The sequence below is a fragment of the Corvus brachyrhynchos genome, unplaced genomic scaffold, assembly GCF_000691975.1.
Source record: "Corvus brachyrhynchos isolate BGI_N302 unplaced genomic scaffold, ASM69197v1 scaffold19, whole genome shotgun sequence".
In the NCBI taxonomy this organism is placed as follows: domain Eukaryota; kingdom Metazoa; phylum Chordata; class Aves; order Passeriformes; family Corvidae; genus Corvus; species Corvus brachyrhynchos.
Genome location: NW_008246061.1, coordinates 223,949 through 231,906, shown reverse-complemented (window position 1 = coordinate 231,906; position 7,958 = coordinate 223,949). Strand labels below are relative to the sequence as shown.

The 7,958-nt window shown below is 40.3% G+C and overlaps 1 protein-coding gene across 4 annotated transcripts in view; it reads right to left on the bottom strand.

Annotated features, from left to right (window-relative positions):
- Positions 1–7,958, bottom strand: part of TAOK3 (TAO kinase 3) — a 74,681-nt gene that overhangs the window by 43,222 nt on the left and 23,501 nt on the right. The gene's annotated exons all lie outside the window — the stretch shown is intronic.

Genomic DNA, 7,958 nt, shown 5'->3' with positions numbered 1-7,958 from the left:
TTTTGTTTTATAAAGACTCTTAAGCTTGCTAGGGCACAGGAAGTTTCCTCTCAGCCCAGGCTTTTTAGATCATTTATAAAAAGGACAAAGCTCAGAAAAAATCCCCATCCCTGGAAGTGTCCAAGGCCAGGCTGGATGGGGCTTGGAGCAACCTGGGATAGCAGAAGGGATCCCTGCCCATGGCAGGGGAGTGGAACTGGATGGGCTTTAAGGTCCCTTCCAACCCAAATCATTCCATGATTCCGTGAGAAGCTGACAAAGTGTCCATTACTTGATTCCCTGTGTTCTACCTGATGACACACGAGATTCCAGGGAAAGTCTTGGGCATTAGTAAGTCAAACACTGCTGAATTCCACCAGGGAGAGTATGAGCAATGAAAAGATGGGATAGGAGTGCCAACCAGTGAGACCCATCAGCTGAAATCAGGTCACAGTGAGGGATGTCGCCCACTGCAGCCACCCACTCCCATGGCTGTAGGAACACCCCCAAAGAGCCACCGCCGTCCCCCAGGGGAGTGGGACACAGGGAGAGCTGGGAATCAGCCTGAACTCATGGAAAATGTAGCTACATGCACAGTACAAATGCTTCCAAGTTAAGCGTACTGCAATAGTTACACTGCCAAAATCTGAATTAATAGGCACCTGATTTAATGACACATTAACTCATCCTCTCCTTTATTAGGGAAAAAATAGATGAGCAGAAATCTTCCTGCTAATAGCTAGCATTACCAAAAATGTTATTTTTGTTACTTTATCTCACCACAGGCCAATACTACTGAGGTGCTAAAAGGCTATTTGAAGAGCACCAAAAAAAGGTTCTGCAATGTTTTGCTTAAAAATAAAAAAAATCTCAAGTATAAACAAAAGCCAAATGAATGAAATGATTATTCATTTTCAGCTGATTGGCCTCACCTACAGGTGCTATATTTACTACAGACCTGCAGACAGGGCAAAGAATGCAGTATTTCAGGTCTGGCATTCTTCAGCCAACAGAAAAATCCATCTGGCTTTAAAACAATAAAAACAAACTGACAGAGAAAACAATTTATCCATCTCCAGTCAAATGAACCTCTCTGCCATTAATAAAGCCTGTGCAGCTCCAGTATTTAAGGTATTTACAATGGGAAGCTAAATGTTAATACTTAGAGTTAAGCCCTAAATAATAATGTCATTTTCCAATTAGGGCAGACATGAGTAGTGATGCAAATAAATATTCTCAGTAAATCTGCTCAGCAGGACTATTATTTTCCAGTAATGAACATCAAAAAACTTAGGATGGAAAGTGCATCAGCAGCAACCTGAGTCCTGTTGATTGAACATGATCAGAGAATGATCCATACCGATCCCACAGTGCCACAAACACTGAGAACCCTGTGCACTGACACCACCACAGCACCAGATATACAATTTGGGTATTGGCAGTGTAAAACACCACAGATGCACATCACACCACTTCCATTTAGGCTGGCAAGGTCACAAATCCTTAACATCACAACTCCCTTCTCTGAATGCGTAGACTGAACCAAAAATTGTTTAAATCAAGGCAGAGCACTGTAAGAGTCAAGTGCCATTCCAAAAAAAAAAACTCAAGTTCAAGGTATGGTCAATTTGAGCAGGTTCTTTTCATTACCAAAGTGCTGAATTGACACAGCAAGAAAATTTCTATTAGAAGCCTGATTTCTGCTTTCCATCCTTGTAAAGCAGCATTTGAGACTCTGCATGTCCTGAAGACCTCAAAAGGAAGCATCATTAATCACACTGGGAGTGACAAGTGACTCAAGATTTTGAGGGCTTGGGAGATGAGCATTTTGTTCAGACAGCAGAGTTTCCTCAATGCTAAGCAACCCTCCCATTTAAAAACCATGAATTAACTGCTTTTGCTACAGGTGTCTGCACAAAGATTCCCCCCTACCAGTTACAACTTCCAGGTGCTTTATTAGTAACAACAGAAAACGCCTTGACCCGAATATAAAAGAAAGAACAAAACATAACTGGAAGCACCTTTAAGAGGAGCTAAACTACCCACATTCCCAAATAATCCATGGATCTAAAATTATGTCTGTCAATAAGACAAACTTGAGAACTCAAAGTATGTGGCTTGTAAAAACACAGTTTGACTTGCATCTCACAGCACCATAGAGCTGTTTCAAATATGCCCAGAAATGCAGAAAATTAATTTTAGTTCCTAACTACACTAGGGTACTTCCCAAAACAAGGACAAAGTTTTCCACTTCATGCAGAAAAACAAACTACAGGAAACAGGGTGGACCAGCATCAGATTCCACTCGGAGGAGGAGCAACATGACATGGTTCATGTACCCATTTTTAGATGACTATTTTGAGGGGAATAAATTCACACCAGAATTATTTTCCCAAGAATGGAAAGCACAGAGCCCCCTTTCATCACTTCAGTCTCTCCAAAATCTGGAAAACAACATAAGGAAGGAAATTCTGAGATAAATTCAGCTGATAACTATCCTGTGTAAGGAACCTTTCAAACCTGAAGTAAGGAAGGTGCCCAAGTTCCCCTGCAGTCCTCACCCACAAACTAACACGATTTTGTTGGTTTGATTTGGGTGGGTTTTGTGTTGTTTTCAAGAAGCTGGAGCTTTTCCCCTTCCCTTTAATTGGTACACATGGCTGGCTGGCCAGGCCAAACACAAACACTTCATTCTGGGCTGAGTCCCTCACATGAAGACCACGACCTTGGATACGCAGCCCTTTATTTTAGATAACCTTTCTGGAGAACACTCTTGAATCTCCACATTTTTAAGCTGTTCAGTGTCATTTCTCTGATTATTAAGAATTACTTTCCCAGCTAACTTGATTTAAGTGAACACAACATACATGGTTTTTTCCAGGCACTTCACTTATTTTAATGCTTAAACCAGTCATATTCGCATACCTGGCACGGAAACTCAAGCTACCGACAGGGCATACAAAAAGCACCTCTACTACAGCCTTTGTCTGCTTAAATTAATCACCAATTCCAAGACACTCATGAAAGATTTCACTCTGGTCTAGAAGCAGCAAGTCCTCTCACATCCTTCCCTCAGATTTCTCTGAAGCAAAATGATTAGCAGGAAACAGAAATTTTCCTGAGCATTTGAGGCTCTGCAGATATCAGGGTAGTGTTCCCTGAGGGCACACAGCAGGAGGAGCAGACTCAGGAATCAGGACACAGTCTGCCAGGAGAGCTGGACAATGTCATGAGAACCACACGAGTGGCACCAGCAGCACCAGTTCCTCAAACACCACCTCTATTGTTTGGCTTTTCCAAGGAGTAACTTCCCAGAACACCCAAGTCAATGCCACACAGCATTCTTATTAATATCTGGGTGCAACCACAGCTCTTCACCACCTCCAGCTTCTAAAAAGAAGAGCAAGAATTTCCCTTTGGTGTGTTCGGCTCTGCAATGCACCTGGAATTCCATCCGGGCACTTTGCACTGGGTTCAGGGCTGTCCAGAGCTCATGTGTGCATCAGGTCATATGGAGTTCACAGATTACTCATGCTAATAAAACCCTGAATCACAACTGTTCTGACCCAGGCCATCACTGCACAGTGCCCCTGGGGTATGAAATCCAGCTAGTAACTTGCAGGGCTTGTTGGAGATAAATACCTTAACAAAAACAGCTTTTTTCCTGATGAGGAGCAGTAGTTTTAAAGGAAACATTCAATTTATAACTCCCCTATGACCACTATTTATGCAGCAAAAGACAAACTTATTTAAAACTTAAAATATAAGACAATCTTATTTTAAAAAACCATAAAAATGTAAAATCAATGGGCTTAAAGTCAAGAAACAATCAGTTTTAGTCATCGGGAATGTTTCAACAAGTATGAAGTCAAGCCACAGGCCAGCCCTCCCCAAAGGAATAGTCCCAATCGTTCTCTGGAATTCCACTGCTTTGCTAAATATGTATAATCACAGCTACCCAAAATCATGGGGTACAGCCTGGGCTTTAGTTTAGAAGTCAAACAGCATCATTCTCACAATAGATCTGTAATGAAAAAGCAAGAGGCACTGGATGCTGCTTCCCAATAGTTTTCCTGTTGAATTTAAAACAATTCAATGAAATATGTATGCCTTGTTAAGTTTAAGGGTAATTAACATGTCTTGGATTAGAAGCTGTATTTTATCATAAAATCTAGAGAGCATTATTAGAGTTTCTCAGGTTTATTTAACAAGATTAAATACTTTCAGTCATGAAATAAACCTTGCCTAATTAAAAATAAAGGGAAGAAAAAAGGCTTCCTGCTCCCAGCAACAACATTTCATAATATTTCATCATGGCACACTTGAAATAATTCAGCAGTACATCTGGAAGGGAGGAAAGATCCATGAATCATTTTAAACCCTAATGTACATAAGCCCAAATAGCATCATACACAGAAATACGAATTTCATCAGATCTTCTCACCAAAACGTCTCTAAAAAGCATCACAGATGGGTCATGAAAGGGAGAAAATTGCTTCCCTATTTTCATCATCTTTTTCTTCTCTTTAGCGTTTTTATCAGGCTCTTCATCATATTGCTTAAAACTCCAGACCACTATAAATTGATGAGTATTATGCTGTGTGTGCTATTCAGAGGCACAAATAAGTCATCGGATTTGTTTGTGGAAGCCTCAAGAGACACCAGCACACTCAGAGTTTCCTACCTATTCATGTAATGGCTTCCAAAGAGCTGGATCCATTTTGTGGCTTAAAGCTATTTTTAGGCGCTTTTTAAAAAGAGTTTATATTTTGACCACCACATAATCAAGAAAAAGAAAACAAAAAACCCATCCAGCAACTGACAAATCTATTCCCAGAGCTTTCCAGAGTGTCCCGGGTAATGCTGCAGTGAGATCTGAGCTGCTCCTACTCACCTGCATTACAACTCAGAGCTGTAGGATCCCCATGGGGGACACTGAAGCCACCACAATGGCCACCAGGTCATTTAAACATCAAATGAGGCTGAAACCTCATCTCCATCTCAAGTTTTCCTCAAGTGTAAGAAGTAACTGCTACAATAACTCTGAACACAATAAAATTCCTTGCGTTCTGAAAGTAGTTTCCTTATCACAACTTAGATGGCCTGACTTCCAGTTTGTCCCTTAAAGCCAGAAACTGTGGGGACTGTTAGATTTAACTACCTGAGGTTAACATACAATTATGCTACTGTGTGCTAGTCAGGGAACAGCTGTGTTTTAGGAGAGGCACATGAACATAAACATATTTACATGAGAAAAGCCTGTGATACCATTTGGGGCAAAATGGGATTTCATTATGTAAGTGCAGGGTAATGAGTAAGTGTCCTGGTGTAGCTACATGGACTTTGTCATAACATTATCTGACTTTGAAAAAGGAGTTTTCTATTTAAAAATCCTGTTTATTCTCTTTTTGCAAGAGAACATAAACTCAGGTACTGATTTTCTGGAAGCTGCATCACAGTAAAAGTGGCCAGAAGGAATCATGCAGGAGGTCCTTACAAAAAGTAAGGAAACAGATATGGGCTGTGTGCACAGAAGAGGAAAAAAAAAATACATTCCCTGGTCATGCAGGGTGAGAACACCTCTCACAAGAAAACAAATTGTAGGGGTTTAACGTTTTTTTTTCCCTCTTTGAAGGGAGGGGGGAAGGTATGTGTGATGTTCTTCATGACTCTAAGAAAATCCATGGATCTTCATCATGACTGTCTATTAATAAACAACCCTAATAAAACAACCCCAAATATCAATTTTACAGCAAGTAAGTTGCACAGTGCTGCATATGTTCTTCCTCCTATACAAGGATAAAAGGGAAAGGCTTGGGCATCCTGACCTCGCACTGCTGCTGGTTTAAGAAGCAGAGAAAGCCATAGCACGCCAACACATTTCCACCACATTCCCAACGTGGCTTTCCACAATTCTATGATATACGTCCCCCAAGACACCTCCTTTTCACTGTGTTATACTTCCCCCTTTCTTTGCCCCTGAATCTCTCCCTGCTACAACTTCTCCTTTCACAGCCCTCCTTCCTTCCTGCCTCCTTTGTGCCAGCCAGAGATAACACTTTAGGAAATGGCCTTTTTGACTACTTCAGTTTATCATTTCTGCTTGGCCTGCTCTCAGTGTCTCTGACTCCAGCACATCCAGCTCTCCTCCTGACCAATATATAGGTACAACTGCAACCATTACCATAAATAACAGGAATTTGTTCCACTCTCGTACCATTAGAAATGGCTACGCCTGTTTCATTCAGGTGCCAAAGTCTGCTTCAGGAGTGGAGCTAAAGAAGAAAAAGCTTATTAGGGAAAACCAAAAAAACTCAATTTCACATGGGAATACTATTATTAAAGGATGATAGACATAGTCTAGCAGGTACCAGCTAAGGAAATATCAGTCATTAATATAACATGACTTACCCACTGGCTTTCTAAGTTTATTCTTTTATAACTTGCAATTTTTATGGGACACAGACAGAAGTGAAATATGAGTGGCTAACATCCAAAATCTCCTTATTATCATCCAATAACAGTGTCCAAGAAGACAGTGTTTATCCTCTATGAAAAGAGCACTGATGGCTTAAAGTCTGGAAAGAAGAAAGATCATGTGCTGCTTTTATTCAACGCCCACAAAGAACTAAAGTTGGCTCAATCAGTCATCATATGTATTTATAAGACAGCCCCCTCATGGATCCCTCTTCTTCAGGATCATTTTAACACCCTTATGACAATTAATTGCATGCACAAGTTATCACAGTTATCATGGAAGTACCAAAGTATCATGGTTAAGAAAGTAATAAATATATTCCTACCTGCCACAATACAGCAAACTACCCCCAAACAGCAAGACACAGACTGCTGAGATGGCAAGAAAACCCACAGTGAATGATGCCAGTTTTCAGGCAGGAGTATAACTGAGAATGATGGATGAATGGCTCCTTCTAGGTAGGAGAGTATAATGGGGATCACACACAATGGGGGGAAAAAAAGAAAATTTAAAAAGAAAATGAAGAAAAAATAAGGAAGAAAAACCTCAATATATTATCAAATATATCCATTACAAGTTCCAGAGTAAAGGTAAGGAAGACTACAAATAAAATTTTGCTTTAGCAGAAAAAAAATTTCTGAGTTAAGACTGAAATTACAGCTACCACACCATGTCATTATTCCCATTACATGAGAATATGCAGCACCCAGAGACTCTTTAAATAACTGGATAACTGAGAGGTCCAGGTCTGTGATTTCAGCCTTAAGTTTTGTCATCTTGGGATTTATCAGGTCAGAAAAGGCCCTTAATGTTGCTTTAATGCAGAAAATCTAAAATTTTAAATTAGAACTGGAGGGGAAACAAAAATTTGCTTCAGCGAGCACTGGAATCAGATGTTTAAAATGAACTTAACATTGCAGGTCAAGTCAGAGCCTTCTTCAGGCAAACAGAGTTTTGGTTCCACTGAAGGGAGATTGGCAGAGGCAGGGAAGAGGAGAAAGTCACCTGGATTAGGATGTGCCACCTGGCAGGTACCTGTCCCCTCAGCATTCTCTCTTTTCTAATTTATTAATTAGCACTGCAGCATTGAAGAATCACCACACAGTTTTAAATTACTTTAATTCTCATTTAAAATAATCTATGCTTAAATTTCATTTTTCCACTTGAAATTCCAAATGCAAGTTTCAGCACCACATCCTTGTGCACAGGGACATCCTCAGATGAGCTTTAATGTGCTGAGAATGTTAAAGGTGGAGAGAAAAAAAATGATCAGTAAACTCAAAGCACTTGGTGTAAAGAAAACAAGGCAGAACTAAGGGGAAAATAAAGGATGTGACTAATCTTCTCACAGGCAAAGAAAGTAGAGTCTGTCTCCCAGGACCTAGTGGGTCCTTTTAGGAAAAGTGGAAGGTAGATCACCATGGAAACAGAGTATTTTATGAAGTACTTTAGCAGTGCAATTTGCTATGATATGAACATAATCAGGCGAGCAGCAGTTCCC